The 20,479-nt window shown below is 44.3% G+C and overlaps 1 long non-coding RNA gene across 1 annotated transcript; it reads right to left on the bottom strand.

The window, feature by feature from the left end:
- Positions 1–300: 300 nt before the first annotated feature.
- LOC130185072 (uncharacterized) lies at positions 301–20,284 on the bottom strand. Its single transcript, XR_008830094.1, has 4 exons — positions 20,195–20,284; positions 18,979–19,036; positions 4,991–5,178; positions 301–554 (listed from the first exon to the last, which is right to left on the bottom strand). It is a non-coding gene; the product is annotated as an uncharacterized LOC130185072 (long non-coding RNA).
- Between the last annotated feature and the right edge of the window lie 195 nt (positions 20,285–20,479).

Here is a 20,479-nt window from a genome sequence, read left to right as displayed (position 1 = left end):
TATTCCTCTGGGAGTTTTACGCAAAAACACACAATTCTGAACCTTCTCCAAATGAGCGTCCATCTGTCTTGGCTCGTGCACGGTGTATTGATATACTGCTCCTGCAATGCCCAGCGCAAAATGCTCCGGAGGGGACGACCAATTATACAGTCACTGCTGAAAGTTCAAGCTGCGTTCTCCATTAATGTAAGGCCACCAGGATTACCAGCCATAAAAGCACTGCGAGCCCCGGCGGATGGAGGAGGAGAGAGAGAGAGAGAGAGAGAGAGAGAGAGAGAGAGAGAGAGAGAGAGAGAGAGAGAGAGAGAGAGAGAGAGAGAGAGAGAGAGAGAGAGAGAGAGAGAGAGAGAGCGAGGGATGGAGAGGTCGGAGGATGAGTGTGTTTGTGTTGTGACAGGTATGTTTAAAAACTCACTTCAAGCTTATTACGGCCGAGCGTTGCGTAAGATCACGGTGGGACTGTGATTTCTCTCATGAACCCGGGGCGGGACGGGAGGGTTGAAAGGAGATCTGGGCGTGTGTGAACTTCCCGCTCAGTGTGCGCAAAGATGAAGCTGGAACAACAAACACAGACGTGATATGAACAAAAGTTTTTCTGGCATTCGCGTTAGACGGAGCGGACTGAACGCGGAGGGTCAGGTTTCCATCAGCAGCACCAACTTGGAACTTTCCACACATATAAACCCCCCCACCCACCAACCACCACCACCAGTCCCTCCGCTGTCATTGTCTCCCTGCTCCTCGGAAAACAAAGTCCGGCAGGTCAGCGCTGATGATGCGTCCTGGCTGTAGAGGCAGGGCGGCCCTCTGCCCTCCGGTTGTACGCTGCGCTGACAGCTGCCAGGAAATGGAAACAGCAAAGTGGTTGAATGAAGCGTTCTATACGTCCGCTGATGAGGACTGGGTGGAAAAAAAGACCCTGATTTGAACCTATAAAAACATTTGGAGGATTTGAATTTATTGCCTTTTTCTTTATTGTTCCTTGCCCCCTTTGTTTTTTTGTTTTTTCTGAAGGTTAAAGCGGTAAACATCTGTGAAACCTCCACGCATCTCGCCGTTTTAATTCTGCTTACAGCGTCGCTCCGAGGAACCTCAGACCTCGAATCAGTGAACCAACTCAGAAAGTGTTCAAAAGCATGACTCACACAAGTCTAGTGAGGTTGTTTTTCTTGCTGACGAATCTCAAGCTCCTAAAAAACAACAAACAAACAAACAAACAAACAAACAAACTCGGAACAGGAAGCGTTTACAAGCTGCCTGATCCTGTTCACACGTCCTCAACAACAGGCCTGAGCACAGTCCTTAAGAAAAGAGAGAAAAGGTAGCATCCACACTGTAAAATAACAATCTAATTAGAAAGTAATTACAGCGTATTGACGAGGCAGTCATTAACTTCAGAGTAAATGAACAGTGTTTTAATGACTATGATTGAGTTTTTATTACATGGGAGGGAGGGAGAAAACAAATTATTGAGCACTACCCAAATGAGTGTGTGTAGGGAGCTGAGAGGCCTGTGATACTTAAGTGGATTAGTTGTTTGGGGAGAAGGAGGAACACCGGAGAGGATCACAGAGACTGATTTGCATCACCCAGCGGCTCTGGGCCTTCAGCGCCACCATTTCTAATCTCTATTCACAGATGAGCCCTGCGCCTGAGGGGGAAGCGACCGTCGAAGGAAGGACTTTAATTTAACGTCAGCGCCACATCTCATTCCGCCGAGTCCCGTCAGATTTAACGTCTGATATTCATGCATGAGATTCTCCACGACCAGCGCTTTAAGTGGAGGGAAAACTGTATGCAATCATCGGTCTTTTGTTTTTCCTGAAACCCACTTGGCCTCCTGCTCCTTCTTCTTAACCCTCCGTAAAAAACAAAAAAAACCCAGAGCTGCGCCACAGATGCCGTTTTGTTTTGCTCCCGAGCACCGGACTAAACAGAGAACAACACAACACTGTGTTTTCTCAGCTGACTAAATGTATTTCCAAGCCCCGTTTACTTTGCTTCTCTCGAGGATGAGAAAACATACATCATATAAAACACACAGAAATAAATCATCTGTCAAATACGATCAAATCGAACTTCAGGAATTTGGCTTGACCTCCTTCCGTCCTGAATCCGTTTCACTTGTCACCTATTTGACTGCAATCCATGCACACAACCGGGTGGCGTGCTGTGTCGAGCGCCATCTTCCACACGGCGATGACCACTCTCTTTTGCTTCCCAGGCTTCATTCAGTCGGGGCTCCAGCAGAGTGGGGGGGGGGGTGGGGGGGGACTCTGTGAAACAAAGACTGAAGCACCTCTGGAGATGGAAGGAGGGCTTAAAGAGGTACTTGATATCAGCCCACTGTGTGACCACCACACACACACACACACACACACACACACACACTACAAAAAAATATATGTGCACACACATGCACAGACACACAACTCAGACTCCAAATGTGTTAAACCCTCTGCTTTTGACGCAAACACCTTTAAAACCACCACCACCAGCACTTCCTCCTCCTCCTCCCACCCCCCCCACCCACCCACCCCTTCACTCACTCATTCACTCTCTCCCAAACCGCCTCTCCATTTTTCTCTGTCTTTCAATGCACATGGTTCAAAAGCTGTATTTCTGGCTTACTAGATTGGAGCACAAAGGCTCTTCTTATGCATCCTGGAGAAGCCCCACTAGAGAGGCCTCCATCCCATCCTGGATAGGAGAGCGCACACAGACAGAGTTAGTCCTCTTTTTTTATTTTTTCTCATTACCATTTCCATACAGGATTAAGCCACTTGGCTTTTGGATGGCATGTACGATATTTTTCACCCCCCCCCCCCCCCCGCTGCTGCATTCTGGAGATCTCAGAGTTAAATGATGGGTGAGACAATCAGCTCATAAACCGGCTCTTTTTAATGTCTATTCACACACACTGCCGGGGCGCAGACGATGCCAGAGAGGATGGATCTCATTGGAGGAGTCTGCGCCATGAGGACAAGTCCTTCAGTCGCCTCATGAGAGCACCCCCCCCCATAACCCCCACCCCACAGGTTTTAATGGGGACTAGAGGACAGTTACAGTTGAACACACTAAAAATCAATCTGACATTTATAAGCCATTTAAATGTGACTTCAAAGTTACAGTCCTCAAGATTTTTATTAAACCAAACCCGCCGACAGATTCAGAGGAAATGGGAGTAAAATCCAGCGATATTGGTGGAAACTTTTATCTCACTGGTATCAGCCTCTTCCAACACTGTGTCAGAGCTGTGCTGATATTACTGCCAATGCATCTGCTGCTGCTGCTGCTGCTACAGTGAACGTTCAACTGGCCAAACACAGGGTGGCTTTTATTGTGAAGAGATCACAGGAAATGCAATGCTTTTGTCAATGAGGACAGAAATCTGAAGGATCGCAGCTTTTAACGGTGATTTAAGATCAGCCGGGATAATAACCCATCGGTAACAAGAAAACACACAGAATCACATTTTTTAGACTCAAACACAGATTTCAGTATCGGCCTCAAAATCCAGTGTCCGTCAGGTGAACTACAGAACTTGAATTGATTGTTTTTGCTTTGATATTTATGTGAAAAGTTATGATTAATGTTCCTCCTCCTCCCTGCTTGGCTGTACCCCCCTCCCCCTCTCTCTCCCCCTCTCTCCCTTCCTTCTCATCCGAATACATTAATATCTGAAAGTGTTGGCTCAGACCAAAAATACTCATGGACTAAACAAAGTGCAGAGTGACTTCAGGGTCTGGGATCTTCAAATAAACCCTGCCTGGGTGTCATGGGGACCAGGAAGTGGAATTAACTGCTATATTAGCTGACCTTCATCTTGTTGTTTGTCCCAACCTGCCTGGCTGGGCCCCGGGCTGGCCCGTAACCACGGTCTCCGGGCCCAACAATGCGGGCATTTCCCTCGGCAAAAAAAAACACAGGCCTCGGGGGTTTACTGAGCAAACAAGATGAGCCCTGCCAAAACGCTCCTCGCTCCCACATTTCACAATCACTTTTTCTATCGCCATTTTTCCCCTCTTTGCTCTCGCCCGTCCGTGGAGCTCTGAGAAGGCACCAGACAGTTCTGGGTCGACTTTGAGACAGAAACGTAGGAAAACAGAGCGCTGACCTATGTCGAGATTTAGTGTTAGAAAAACCGTCCGTGTGGACGGGTAGACCTATAACTCTCAGGATGTCTCGCTTTCGTTTCCAGAGTGGCGGCAACGTAAACGTTCGCTCTCATAAACAACAATCTGAAAAAGCCTCCATCTTTACAACTTATACTTCACTCACTGGTCACTTCATCCTCTGGTAAAGTTCCCAGAGCAATAAATCATATTAGATGAGAATGTCTTCATATACTGTAACTGTATGACCAGAAACTGTTGAATTTCATTTCAACAAGCTGCATGTTTGAGAGGTTCGGGTCTGCTTTCGCCATCAGTCAGTATGTTGTTCCATCCTACTGAACCCGACATAAAAGCAGAGTAAAAGTAAAGTGGTCCTCCGATGCTAGTAAATCAGGCTCCTCGCCTGCTCGGATTAATACAGGAAGACATCAAACAGACAGGAAACAGAGCCGTTGTATAAAAACCAGCGGAGAGCTACAGGAGAAAACTTCTATTTCACTGAACGGCAGATATGACTTTTCTGTATTTCCTGTGAGTGAAGAAACTGTATCAACTGGTCTCATAGGAAGACGAACGTTCAACACGAATAAAACACATAAGTAGATAATAAAATATAATATTTGTGAGGTTTGCGGGTTATAGCCGCAGTCACTCCTCGCGGAGCATTAAACTGGATGGAAAATGTCAGAAATATGACAAATATCAATGCTCAAGATAAAAGAGAAAGGAAGGAAATAGCACCTCCAGTTCAGATACAAGGTCTGATGGTGCTGTACGGTCAACTGTGTGTGTGTGTGTGTGTGTGTGTGTGTGTGTGTGTGTGTGTGTGTGTGTGTGTGTGTGTGTGTGTGTGTGAGGCTGTGAATGCCTACCTGTGTGTGTGTGTTTCACAGAGGGTGGTTGGATTCAATCTTGTCGTGGCATCAAAGTGGGGCAGCCATCAAAAGCCCAGCATCAGTGCAGGGATCAAACACGTCTCAGTCACAGCAATCATCCACGGGGTCACAGGAGGAGGACCGGGGTCAGACCGCCAGCCAGGAGGAAATCCATTTACAGATACCTGCACATAAAGCGATCACACACACACACACACACACACACACACACACACACACACACACACACACACACACACACACACACACACACACGTTCACCTTCAGGACAGTGACCTTGGGCTTCTTGCTGTATGATTGTAAGGATTATTATTATTATTAGAATATTCTGAGGGAAGACCGATCACCAGACTTCTAGTCCCTCAATGTCTTGACTGGATTTTATTTTGACAACCAGGAAATGTTTTAGTTTTGTGTTATCTATCAATTTGTGACGTAAACCAAGTGGAAATAAAACGTACAGCATGCAGTGGGGACAGTAACCTAAAAGGATAAATAATGACATTTATTACAGCAACAATAAATGCAAAGTCTGATGGCTCGGTTTAGATGTCATTGGCTGCTATTCTCAGTTTCGTTGGATTGGACAAGAGTGCACTAAGACTGTGCAGCCGTGCTAGCAGCTAGCGAGCTTTGAGCAAAATGTTAGCATGCTAAAAACATCCATGCCTTAAGCTACATGCTAACGCTCTCACAAAGACGATGTTAACATGTTGATGTTTAGCAGATATAAAGTTTACCATGTGCACTATCTTAGCTTAGCGTGTTAACATGCTAAAAATATGCTAATTAGCATTAGCATTATCCTGAGGTCATCAGTTTTGCAGGTATTTGGCCATAAACCAAAGTAATGGACAGGGAAACAGTTTGACCTGATCACCAAGGTTTATTACAGTTCATCCTGAGGGGAAGATGAATGTGAATACCAAATTATTACCCATCCACTGTTAAACATCCAGTCGCTGCTGACCATCAACATTTGTACAAAACATTTTATGGCAGTCCACCGAGTAGCAATTGAGAAATTTCAGTCTGGAACCGAAGTGACGGACCGAGCCGCCAACACTGCCATCCGCGGAGCCATGCCGCTAGCAAGACTAAAAAAGAAACCTACTACAATAAATTAAAGTATCTTGGTGATTTCCAAACCATCTGTTCAGTTATTCCCTCACAGCTACAGCACTCAACGACCAAAAACACTCCCGGCCTCGTCACACAGACTGTTTCACTCCGTCCACTCGAAACCTGTTCTGATCTCCAATAAAGAGCTAGTCTAGAGGCCGGTACACTTGTTACTCTTTGCGCAGCATTAAATGTGCAATAAGGGATCTTTCAAGACAAGTATTTAAAACATAAATAAATAAATAAAAATCCTCCAAATCTAAAGAGGAGACGCTCTGTGATTCCTGCTGTGAGTGACCGGCCAGAGGCGGAGAGCGTCCAGCCCTTGGCATTATATTCGTCCTCTGCGGCCAGGGAAGGAAAACAGCTCAGAGCTCTTGAGTCAGACTCTCTGCTCATCCAATCATGTTTAAGATTCCTGAGTGATGTGTGCCGTCTGCTCCCATCTGGACAACAGCTCTGTTTTCTTTTTTTTTCCTCCATGATGAAGGAGAGTACACTATGTGGTAAATCTGCATATGAAAATTATGTGTATGTATATATATATATAAATCGATCCGGACCAAAAGAGATATCAGGATTATGAAATGCTACAGTAAAAGGCGGTCATGTCTAGTAATAACTAGTCATGCCTGTAAATCAACAGGTCCCAAATTTGTTTTGCTGTGGAAAACAAGCTCTCCACGGTCGGACCAATTTAGCAGCCGAGCCGTCCGCATGCGTTTGAGGGAAACTTTGATGAACCGAGGAGTTCTGATGACACGAGCCCATTACCAGAGCGTGACAGTGCATCTCAATACATCTCACGGGGGGGTGGGGGGGGGGTGGTATGAATCTTTTAGCACCTTAACAAGCTGTGTCTAAACAACCCACAATTAACGAATCGATTATCTCATCGAACCTGTGCAGTACATTGTGTGACGCAGATTCATTTGAAACAATTAAATCCAACTCTTTCCACCTCTAGTTTAGTGTTACTCTTCTACAAGGCCGGAGCTTATACAGTGCCACACACACACACACACACACACACACACACACACCACACACACACACACACACACACACACACAAACACACACACACACACACTGGAGGAGCCGGGGATCAAACCACCGACCTTCTGATTAGCGGACGACCCGCCGCCACACAAAACACACATTTTCATCTAATGTGTGTTCAATGTGTGGGGTGGGGGCCAGAGATGATAACCCCCCCCCCCCCCCCCCCCCCGGGATTTGACTGGCCACCCCTGGCGCCTCCCCTCCCACATTCAGAAGGTCAACAGGTCGTTAGTTTGTAAGTATCATGGATAGATTACTGGGCGGCTCTTCCACCTGACTGTTACCGAGGGACACGAACCGACACCAAGGGGACGTAAAAAGACAAGGGGATGCGACACAACCACAGAGACGGAAAACAACTGGAGAGACACACAAAACGACAATTATTTATGTAGATGTTAATAATGTAATAAAGTTGATCGTTGCCAAGAATCGGGGCTTCAAAAGCGACTCTTAACACGTTCTTATTGAAGTCGTGTAGTTGTGTATCAGAGACAGTGAATCAGGTCTGAGTCAGATTTTATTTCCTATCTCTCTCTCTCTCTCTCTCTCGCTCCGATTCATTTTCACCTCCTTCTTTGTTATTAATTATTATCACTGCAGAGGCCTCGCTGACCTCTTCCTTCACTCGTGCTTGTTTTTCCTCAGCGAGGCTCCGCCACTTTCAGCAGCCTCTCTCTCTCTCTCTCTCTCTCTCTCTCTCTCTCTCTCTCTCTCTCTCTCTCTCTCTCTCTCTCTCTCTCTCTCTCTCTCTCTCTCTCTCTCTCTCTCTCTCTCTCTCTCTCTCTCTCTCTCTCTCTCTCTCTCTCAGGATCGCTTGGGGCCAACTCTCCGCGATACCGAGGGCGGCCTCCAGACAAGTCAATCTCTGGGGTTTACTGAGGATGTGCGCGATCCGTCTCCGCTTTGATCCGGGCGGAGCTCAAGGATGTTATACACAAGTAAGGAAGAGGGCGGCGTCGCATTATCTGTGTTCTCTGGACGGCACCAGTCTTCCGGTTTGGACTGGATGGCGCAAGCATGGGGACTGGTGACAGACACATTCCCCTTCAATTTCTCATGGAGTTTTCTCACATCACCACTTAAGACCGTCGAGTGGATCAGGATGAGAAACTTTCATTGGCCAGCCTGTCAAGATATCTTGCTTTTCGGACCTCATTTATCTTTTATTGCGTCTGTAGCCAGCTGACAGCATCAATTCTTGTGGAGTTATTTAGAGTTGCTCATTTTGTTTGAGCTTTACGAGGCGGCTATTAACGCTTATTTCTCGTAAGGCTGAGTCTATTAAAGGAAAAGCCCTAATAAATAAGATGAAAACACGGCTCAGTGAGACGTGTTGTTATGACAGCAATGAAACAGATGAAAAAGAATTAAAGACAGTAAGCTACGAAAGACTCCGAGAGCCTTCAATTATTTTCTCCTCGGCCCTAATCTGTGTTTCATATCCGTATCACTGCGGCAGATTTGTTGCTAATGTTACATTACATTCGACAGACGACTGATCAGCCTTTGTCGGGGAAGAGATGAGGTCAAAACATTGACACCCACAGGAACAATCCTTCCGATGTAGCGGGGGGGGGGGATTACCGCTGCGACAGCTGAAACACATTGAGAGATGGTAATCATTAACCACTTTGAATAAGACGTCAGATCGGAGAGGTCAAGACTGCATCAATAATACGGCGAACTGCAGGCACCAGAGTCTGTACGTGACTTTTACTGGGGCGGGCAGATCATATGGAATAGATAGATGTGAGCCCCAAATCCTTTTTATTAGACTGTTTCACCTTGCGTGCTGCATCAACAAGAGGGAGAGTGGAGACGGTCTCCGAGTAGACTCAACAAACTAAAGGTGTGTGTGTGTGTGTGTGTGTGTGTGTGTGTGTGTGTGTGTGTGAGAGATACAGAGCATTCCTGTCTGTACAAAACCAAATTAACATGGTGTGTGTATCTCTATACACGGATTTCTACGTCCAGCATGCGTGTGAAGCTTGACTGGGTTCCCCTCTCTTCTCTCCAGGGGAGGTGTTGTGAAAAAAAAAAGAAAAAAAAGAAATGGACGTCTCTCTTCCCAGCATCTGGCTCTTAGAAGTGTCTGCGAACACATGGGCCCATTAGTTCCACCTCCGGGTGGACTCCTGCCCGATCCACACTGATGTGATCTCACAGGGGCCCGGGCCAGCCCTCCCGGGGGACCCATAACCACCCAGGCACCAGAACAAATAGCTCAGCGCTTACGCACACTTCTTTATGGCAGGTGATTCCTTGCCCTGTTTCCAGAGCATTGCAGGAACTTCAAAGTCTCACACTCAGACCGTTGTTCTCACCCTTGGCTTCCTCATTTCTAACCTGCCACGTTGCCATAGCCAGGGTGAGGCGTACGCAGGGTGAGGTCACTAAAGGTGGGTGTCTAGGTGTGCTTTGATGCTAGAGCGCAGGCTTGAGTCATGTGTTCAGATATACAGTGAGAAAAGAAATGAACAAATCCCTCTCTATTCTCACGTATGTATGTTCAAACCAGCGTGCAACATAAAAGTTCAGCGTTGTGAGAAATATGCATACTCACTTTCAAGCAGATGCAGATGAGATCAAAACAACTCATGCGTGGTAAATATGAAAACAACGGTAACAGCTAACCTGACTCGGTCCAAAGGTAACCAAAGCACGACAGCAAGAGAGCGAGTGTCTGTCGCCACGCCTGTCGAGCTTTCCAGTCTCACATAACACACGTCTACTTATACAATGACAGCCATGGCAGATTTACTGCTAATAAAATATATGAAATGATGACTCCTTAATTTCAGACAGGTTTCCCGTTTCTACACGTTTCCCTGTGAAACGGCTAAGTGGCTAACGTTAGCTCCGGTTAGTCGGTTGAAAACGCCGCCTCCTCAGTTTTTAAAATGATCTTAAATGTACTTGATGGCGTCATACATGAAATCATGCTAAAAAACACTGAGGCTACAGTTACATGTACAAAAAACCATTGCTGGAGACATAGAAACACATAAATACAAGTTAGTCCTAGCACGATACGAAAGTGTGATAAGGAAAAACTATTACATAGTTCTCACTCTGTGCCCAGTTTAGCTGCTTAAGCTTATGCTTGTTTGTATTTTTGTTTGTAACAATATGTTTTCTCTCTTACTGTAACATCAGTAAAATCTTTGTGGATGAAGACCAACAGATGTGTAACACTATCTCAGTTAGTTAGTTAAAGCAACGAAAGGCAACTTCTGGAAATCAAGTTAGCGCTAGCTCCTCCACAGACGCCCATCACCCACATCATGATCATGTACGCCGTCTTAGCTAATGTAGGAAGTGGGAGTTCGCTAGCCTGTGAGTCAGTCATAGCAACATCTTCCAGCAGCTAATATTAGCTTGAAGCCTCAGTGGGAATATCAGACCAGAGATGCGTATGGATTGACGGACGTGAGCTCTCACTCCTGACTTTGGCCTTCTCCGATTGGTCAGAAAGGCGGGGCTCGCTCGAGTTACAGAAGCATGTGACGAAACCTCATCCAGTTATATCCAGATATGCTTTGGAGACATATTTCAACAAAAAAAAATTAAATGCACGTTACATAGTGTAGCTTTAATGATGTACTACTTGGCTGTGGAGGTAGTGCTGCCTTACTACTGTTGGTGGTAAGCCAGTGAGTTCGGCACGCCAACGATTGCATCTCACATTAAGAGCACATAAACTCGCCATTTTAATCCAGTCCTCTCACTTTTGCTCTGTTTTTGGTTTTGGAAAGGATACAGTTCAGAAAATACACCCCACCCTTTAAACCTCTTTAAATGCAGAGTATCTCCATGCACACCATTTCAACATGAGGAGAAATACAAAGCTTGACAGACCTGCCGGACCTAGTTTCAGCTGCTCAGGCTACGATTGGATAATCGCTGTTTGGAGGAGGGGTTTAGTAAATGGTCAGTTGCCTGGAGAAGCTCAAAAGGTTGATTGGTTTGGAATAAGTTTTTATTTCCTGTCCATCATATCTGATTTAGTTTGACTCGAGCTTGGAGCAGAGTGCGTGTGCCACAGTCAGTCACGTCGACTGCCCCTTCAAGTTGGGAAAGATGGGTCAGTAGGAGGCGGAGAGGAGGAAATCGATGGCAGAGGGAGAGATGCGTGAGGAGTGGAGGTTATCCACCAGCTGAGGAAACACGGCGGCTGGCGGGTCCAAGCTTTTTGTGGTGGTGAAAATCAGCTCCGGGGCCAATGAAAATGTTTGTGTAGAAAAGTTTAAAACATCCACACAGGAAATAAGAAGACTACTCTTCACTGACAGGAAACATACATCCTCTTACACACACACACACACACATTACACAGACGCAGCAAAAAGGACAAACTCTTCCTGACGCTGTGGGTAAGGAACCATTTGTGAATGTGCTGCGCTTCCACCATAGGAATTAAATGTCACAATGGCAGAGTAAGCTGTTGAAATCTTCACACGATGCAGAGCACTGATAGAAAAAAAACAGATACAATCATCATGTAAGCCTCCAGTTTCTTGGGGTCAGGGTTCAAGTCAAGTCAATTTCTGTCTGCATAGCACCAGTTCACAACAGAAGTTAACCTTCTCTTTATATTAAATTACAGAGACTCAACAATTCCCACCGAGAGCAGCAGCTAGTGACGATGGCGAGGAAAAAACTTCCTTTTAAGAGGCGGAAACCTCGAGCAGAACCGGGTTATGGGTCTTTGTTTACTAGTTTCAGCTCAAGCACTTGTGAACATGTTTGATATTTCATCTGTTGGGCTGCTAAAGGAAAAGCCCTGCAATCACCCAAGTCAGCAGAACTCCTCCTCTGGGCGACATGGACATCTGCAGCACATTTAAAAAAGGAATCCATTTAATAGTCTTTTGAGACATTTCGGTCAGGACCAACGCGGCGGGCCGACCGGCTCCTTGCTCTTCTTTGAAAACGTCTTGCCACTGTGGGCCTGCGGATCACCAGTCGTCCCCGTTCTCCAAACACCTGAGGTCTTTCAAGCCTTTGTTCTCAGTTCAACCCGTCACTGGTGCCAGGGGAGAGAAAATCTGTCATTGTATTTGTTGGGCTAATAAATGTGTCAAGATTAGGCCTGTTCCAAACTTCGTGAGGCATTAATGGCATTTAACTGCTAATGGCATAACAGAAACATGTTACAGAGAAGCATGAAGTTTGTATGTGCTCTTTTTTTTTTTTTTTTTTTCTTTAAAAGAAAACAACTTTAAAACCTTGTAAGTTCCTGAACTGGACACCGAACAAGGGAAAATGTGTCTCAGGGTAGAAGCCACAAGAGATTCAGGTCTGTTGAACCTTCACATATAATGGAGGTGAAACAAACAGAAACTGTGGACCTGGAGATGACATCACCAGCCAAGGCTCCGCTGCCAGACGCTCAATGTAGGGAAGATCTTTTTTCCAACACTTGGCAAAGGGAAACGTACGCTCCAATCCCCTTTTATTGCTATTTACCTCTTTGCCAAGCTTTGTCGAAAGCACATAGTTTCACAAGATGAATGTGAAAGTGAAAAAAAAAAAAAAAGACCCCACAGCACGGCTTCTACAATCACCGAGCCTTCCCCTCAGGTTTCGGCTCCACATATTATCTGTGTGCTTGTAGTTGTCCTGAACCCGAGTCTTTTAAGTGTTGATTCTTCCCACCTATAAAAGATTCCTGCAGCGACGAACTCTCCGATTTCCAGCGCTTGTACCTCATTAAGCGGCCAGAGAGGTGCAGCAGCAGCAGCATCACAACAGATAGCTCAGGCGGTCTGACCCGCAGCCGAACAGCACTCAGCCACCCCACACTTTTTCTAAATATGTACACAAGTGCACAGGAGAGCACCAGCGAGCCCAGAGGAGACCGCGCTGGCGCTCGCTGCTACACCCGCGGATCATAAATCCACCGCCGGACAGGCAGGCTGAGCCGGAACGTTTAGACACCGTGGGCCAGGTGATTTATGGATCGAAGTAACCTCTGGAGTTTAAAAATAACAAGAGCAAATCTCGCCTGGGATGGAATACCTCTGCTCTGCACTGATACTGTAAAACCACTTTAAAGACATTTCATCCACTCAACAGGAAAGCGAGTTAGAAAAATCAGATGAGTTATGTGATAGAGAGGATTGTATATTATAAAAGACCCCCAGCCCTTATATTTTAATGAAATGCTGAAATGGAGCCGGTGTAACGCCGGGAGCTTACAGCCTCTTCTAGCAGCTGAAAACAGGGGGAGTTTAATGAGAAGTCGTTAATGGAAATATTATTGGAGCATACTGTTAACAGCCTCTTTCCTCACCGCTCGGGCCAAAACCATTTCCTTCTGACTTCTTTGTACATGCCGTTTAGATCGAACATCGCTCACCCCCTACAAGAACCTCCCTCCAACGTCCTCCGCCAGCTCGCCCGCCAGCTCGCCCGCCAGCTCGCCCGCCAGCTCGCCCGCCAGCTCACCCGCCAGCTCACCCGCCAGCTCGCCCGCTGCACACACCGGCACCTGCGGGACAGAGGAGAGCGCCACTAACTCACACTGTGGCAGATCCCAGCTCAGGCCTTTTCTGGGTGAAGGCCTTTTCTACACATCAAGGATTTACTCCGATGACAGAACCCGCCATTTGCTCGCCGGGCCTCGCGTATAATGGAGTGCAAAGTTCCCTTTTAATATTTCTACAGGTGTCAGGGACAAGGAAACTGTAGCGCAGAGGTCTTCTTCTAATGGAAAGCCTTGTAAAAAAAAATTCCATAAAAAGCTCCTTTTAAAGAGAACAGAAGATGTAAAATATGGAGCAGCAGAGTAAGATTATAAGAGCTTGACTTTCTGAAGATGCTGCGATACCAAGGGCAAACTGCTCGGCTTCATTTGTTGAATTTCAGCAGGTTTGTTTGAAGAATTTTTACTCAGCTGTTCGTCATGTAATTTAGAGCTTAATGTGGTGTTTTACTCATATTCTTGGAACAGCAAACGTGATCCCGTCTGCAGATACGAAGATACCCCTCTCGTCACTCCACAGAACAACACTTCACCCCCCCTCCCACCAAAAGAGAAAATCATGTACCCTTTGATACCACAGACCGCAAATTCAGCTTAATAATGAGGGGATGCAGACAGATTGCCGTTATTCTGCTAACACTCTTCTCTGCGGCTCACACAAGACGCATTGACTGTGGTAGGTGTTGTTGTGTTTAAAAGGCACGGAGGAACAATCTAGTGCTGTTTCCCCAACCACACACAGCTGTCATCATCCCCATTCACAAGGCCTAGATGAGCAGGAAAACACTAATCATGTCATCACTGTTCTGCATAGGAGCAAGAGCCCCATTTAGCGAGATAGCAGCTTGTAATTACGCTGTCCTCTGGGGGGGCTGTGGCATTATGGTGGGGCCTGGCCAACGCCAAGAAAAGCAGCGGAGAAGCTGATTAACTTGGACTTGCATCTCGCATTCCTTTGCAATGTCTTACTGCACCGAGCCACTGGTGCGATCATCGCTAATGGTGTTCGTTAATGAGAAGTTTATGTGCCTGAAAGACCTCCAAACACACACACACACACACACACACAGTGTAAAAACACACGGATGAAACCATAGTGACACACATACGTTTTTGTCTGTTTGCTTGTTCGTATCCCAACACACAAACGTAGAAGCAGCACACACACTGTAGCACTTGAATACAGCCAGGGCTCTATGCTAAATGTTAATATCAGCATGCTAACATGCTCACAATGACAACTCAATAAACTTTATTTGTCCCCGGGGCAATTTAGACAGAGTAGACGTTAAAATAAACACAGAAATACACTACAAAGAACACACAACAAGTGCGAGACAGCTGTATAATTAAGGAAAACAAAAAGGAAGTGGTGCAAAACAAACACATGAAAAACAAGCTTCTCTATGAGCCGACCGGTCGGCCACATGAGCCGTGACCCCGAAGCGCAGCTACAATGCAAGCAATGTTTATGTTGTCCCATACTGTACAAAGGTGGATTTCCATGTCTTCTTTGATTATAGATCAGGTCGAGGTTCTATATTAATACTGTGAAAGTATCAAAGCCTCAGTCCACAGAGAAATGCACACAGCCTGTATTCAGAAACTGAGCCTTAAAACTGTAACTTTGTGATGTCACAACAAAGCAGTCACCGCTCTCGGCCATGCCCCAAGCCCCGCCCACCTGGACGCACAATCCAACCTCACCGGATTTGGTTTCTCTGAGTGTTTAACCTGAAATCTGCTATATTTTTATTCGATCACTCAGAAAACAGTCAGCCAATCAGAAGAGAGGCTCAGAGCCTGACACAGGAGAAGTGTAAAACATGGGACCTTTAAGGAATGTAGTGTTTATCAAGTTCACTGCCTTAGTTTAGCATGTTAGCATGCTAACACTTGGTTATATATGGATGAGGCTGATGGGAACGTCATTAGTTTTGCAAGTATTTAGCTATAAACTAAAACACTGGACAAACTGAAAATTTTAAAAGTTAGAGGATAATCAAAGTTATTACAATTCATCCTGAGTTACACCAATTTTATGGAAATCCAGCAAATAGTTTCAACCAAAACTACAAATGTCAACCCTGTAGTGGCACTACAGGAAAAAGTCAGAGGAATACAAAACTCCCAGGAATCCATCATCTGGGAACCACGAACGTCTATACATTTCTTTTTGTAAATCCTTTAAGTAGATGCTGAGATATTTCACTGACTATGTAAAAACTTTGTCCTGCTCCTGGTGCTAAACTCTAAACTTAGGAGATCACCAAAGTCATTAAGATTCATCCCCTGGGGAGCATGAACGCGTTTATCAAATTTCATGGTAATCCATCCAACAGCTGCTATAATATTCCCGTCTGGACCAACGACCAACTTCAGTGACTTATTGGTGAAATTTCTTTGAACTTATTGATCTGTTGGGGGTTGAAGAATACAGCACAGAGCGTGTGAAGACAGACCTGCATCTCCATTTTCGGGCTGCACCATAGATGAATACACTGCCTGTCTAACATTTGGAGGTGCACATACCAGACAATAACCCAGATATCACTAGGGCCACCTGGTCTTATTGTTTTTGGATGTGTCGGCTATCAATGCTTGGTTTGGTCTCATTCTTCACCGTGGCTCACTCTCTCTGTCTCTCTCTCTCTCTCTGCTGTGATTTGGTTTGAACCAGCTTTAGACTTGGTGAAATTTACTTGGACTTCAACACTGCACAAACACACATGCTCACAAGGACGCCTCCAGCACACGGGTGACACAGAATAGGAGCCACCACCCTTCCACACTGGGAGTTCTTCTCAAGGATATCCTGGTACAAGCTGTTAAGCAAGGCATTCCTGGCCTGCACACTCACTATACTGCATGTAATGTATATACATTTTAAAATATATATCACATCTCATGCGTTGAGCAATAAGTTACTGTACGTGGTGTTTCAATTTGAAAACACATCTGTAGTTTTGACAAATAGGATATTTAGAGAGCAGGAGTATGAAGCGTGTAATAATAACAAAACCATCGCTGAGAACACACACCGTAGCCACAATCACAGTTATGGATCACAGTGTTTTACATGCATCGACTTTACTGCATAAACATCTCTGTGTTTTGTCAGTGGGGGCTGGTGAATGTTCATCTAGGAGCGGAGCTCAGCCAATGAAGTGAAATGAGGAAGAGCTGATTTTGTGGTTTTGCAAAAACATAGCTGCACGCTTCTACTACATCATGTGAAATTCTTTGTAAACAGAGGTGATCCAAGTGCATACCAGAGTTTTCAACACGTACAGTATCTGCTTTATGTCCTGCCACAACAACACCAAATACCTTAATCCAACAGGAGGGGAAAAACAAAAGAGTACTGACTGAAAACACAGGATTTGAGAAGTCAGGTCTGCATTTATGACCTCTCATCGTATCTTTCCATTTTGGGAAACTACGATATACGTTTAATTTCCCTCAAAAAAAACTTTACTACCCAGGGGGGAAATCTATGTAATCCTTCACCTAGGATCCAGCAGTGAAGCAATGGTGTTATCACATTATCCAATTAGACCTGTGCTAAGACTGGCTGAGCCAATCAGGCACATCTAAAGGGCACGGCTGCACCGTCACAGATCAGCAGAGCCACAGAGAAACGTGAGAGGCCTAAACACTGCAATAATGGGGTGGTCCTTTTTTTTTTTACAAACTTGTGTTCAATTAACACGCTGTTTCTCAAATTGGTTTTGAAAACCATGATAAGTGAGAGGAAAGCTTAGATAAATCAAGCATGAATAATATTGTGGAGGGACCTCACACTGTGTCTTTAATCCTTCTCGCAGTGAAAATTTAGAACACAAATTCTCAAAAAGGTAGATCAAATCGACACAGGGTGAAGAGTTACCTCTGAGGAGTTTTAATGATTCGGTCAAATTACCTCAAATATTGTGTGATAAAAACTTATTTTGGAGACGTAATGAAGCTCAACTTCCTGAACAACACACTAAACGGAGAGGGTTCAAGCACTGCCACTGTCATATTTTCCCTCAGATATTATAATAAAGATGGCTGAGACTTAAACCACTGTGTTAACTGACTCTGACTCACTAGCAGCACAAATTACATCAATTTGCCTGAAGTCATTCACAATTAGAGGATCAGCTGTGCCAAAGCCTACAGCATAATGATTCTGGGCCACCTCTGTGGTTTTTAATCAAGGATCTTACACTGAACTCCCAGTAACATTTGCACAAGAAGTTTCCATGGGCAGTAATACTCTGCCACCATTCTCTGCTAAATACTGCCCTCTGCAGGGCAGCAGTGGCATGGATCTATGAGTGGGAACAATAAGTCTTCTTTTGAATTGATGTACATAAAGGAAGACAGTGTTTTTTGGTCATGCTTCCTACTCAAAGATTTATGTTATATACAAGGGGCTCTAAAGGCATTATGAATTGCAGTTTTGTGCCTTTCATGTTTGCCATAATTCACCCTGCTGAGATGCCACCCTGGTGGTCAGCTGCAGCGTGTAACTGAAGTCTGAGCCGAGGTGCCACAGGTCATTTATGTCTAAAAGAATTATGACTATTTTTCCCCTCATTTGTCATCACAGCAAAGCTCTGGGTACATAGTCATGAATGGGTCTCCACCCACGCAGCTGGGTGGTCTGCCAAGCTGAATGCGACCCCAATAAAGACCTTTGTGGCGAGCTGCTGTGAACAGCGGCTGCTCTAGCATGAACTTTACTTTTGTTCAAGCGTCAAAGGGCGCCGATTCACGACACATTATGCAAAACACAAAGGAACACATAGAGCGCCTGTTTGCTATTGAAAATGTACCGCAAAGACATCAGCTGACTTTTATCGTATCAAATATGTCACACACTATGATCTTTTTGTCCTGGAATGAAGATGGAAAACCACTTCAACTTTCATACCATTAGTTTAAATTGATATAAACTACAGACATACAATCAAAACCCAAAGGTGTCAGATTGTTTCTTTTTTAAAAACATTGCCATGCAATTCATGTGATGTAGGTGGCAAGTTTAATCACTGTTGAGCTACATGACTTCTTAAAATAAATAAAATTAAAAAATAATATACAGCCGTGTTTTTTCTTCAAAGTTACACACAGCAGTGATACGGACAGTGGAGTCAGTGGGAGAGCCATTAGTGAAATACCAAGTTAACACACGAGTTTAAGAAAACAATGCTTGATTATGCAACAACACTTAAAACATTCAGACAATGACCATGACGTTGCTCCCTCACATCACTTCTTAATCTAAAATGTAAACTCACCCTCATCTCGTCAGCAGAAGGGTCCTTGCCAACATCTGCAGGGGAATCCATCACCATCCTGTAAATAAAAAACATGAAATTTTACCATGTATATTTTTACTTATGTCGATTCATACATGTTTGAATTTATGAGTCAAATTTGTTCAGGAAATGTTTCCATACATGTAAAGATTTAGACTCCTGTAAATACATTTTGCACTACAAGATCCTATGTATCAATATACTGCACCATTTTGGACACTGAGGTAAATCTGAAATTAATGACATACATGCAATCATTTTACTTTATAGAAACTTAATTTTTCATGCATTATGAAACACAGACACTTACACTGTAAAGATTTTATAAACAATTTACCCATTTTTAAACAGAGTGAAATACAGTTTGCACAGTTTGAAAGTTTATCAAGTGTCACTGATTCACGACGCATTATGCAAAACACAAAGGAACAAAGACTCATTGAAATGCAGCGCAGAGACTTATCAGGCGACTTTTGTCGTATCAGATATGTCACATAAAACAATCCAGTTTCAGAAAACAATGCTTGCTCATGCAACAACACTTTAAACATTCAGACAATGACCATGACTTTGCTCCTCACATCATTTCTTAATCTAAAAAGTGAACTCATATTGTCAGCAGAAGGGTCCTTGCCAATATCTGGAGGGGAATCCAACACCATCACCATGATTGTATGCCATTCATACAATCATTTTATATCATAAATTATATCATAAATTCTTCATGCATAATGAAACACAGAATAATTATACACTGTATATGTTTATAGAATTTAACCATGTTTATTTAGCCAGAATGAAATACAGTTTGCACAGTTTTTGAATGTTTAACAAGGGACTTAAACTTGTCAATTCATTGCAAATATGACATGTATTCTCCCTCATGAGAAAATAGATCCAAGCTGCTCGGTAGCTACTCGGTGAATGAATAGGCGCAGACATTATCATTGTATGACCAGCACAGGTGTTGCTAAACATATTAACGAAGTGTCCTCGTAAGTGCCTCTAATATATTACAACAATGCTAATACATGACACGCACACACAGGGCCTAGCATGTTACTGAAACCGAAGCAGAAAAAAACGGAAATCCGCCATCTTTAATTCTACTAGTGTTTCTCCTAATGAAGCACAATGTGCTTCGCGGGAGAGGGCCTGCTTATTTGATGGAAAAAGGGGTTAAGGTGAATATTACCTAGTGCTTTGTCTCCAGGTTTGTAGCATGTGGATTCAATTAGGCTAATTAAACACAGGTGCTGACGATCACTTCCGGTTGAAGAAACGACACCGGAACTAACAACGCAGTGGGACTGAGCTGAAAGGTTAGAAAATTTTAAGTTATTACAAAACACACACTCTAACACAAACACTAACACGTTGGCTAATTAAGTAAATTTACAAATTGTCAAAATATTTAGCTTTTAGTATCATCGCGATAAATTTAGCTTTTTTGATACCGACGATACTAAAAATTAAAACT

This window comes from Seriola aureovittata, chromosome 17 (assembly GCF_021018895.1).
Source record: "Seriola aureovittata isolate HTS-2021-v1 ecotype China chromosome 17, ASM2101889v1, whole genome shotgun sequence".
In the NCBI taxonomy this organism is placed as follows: Eukaryota; Metazoa; Chordata; class Actinopteri; order Carangiformes; family Carangidae; genus Seriola; species Seriola aureovittata.
This window is presented reverse-complemented; position numbering and strand designations above follow the sequence as displayed.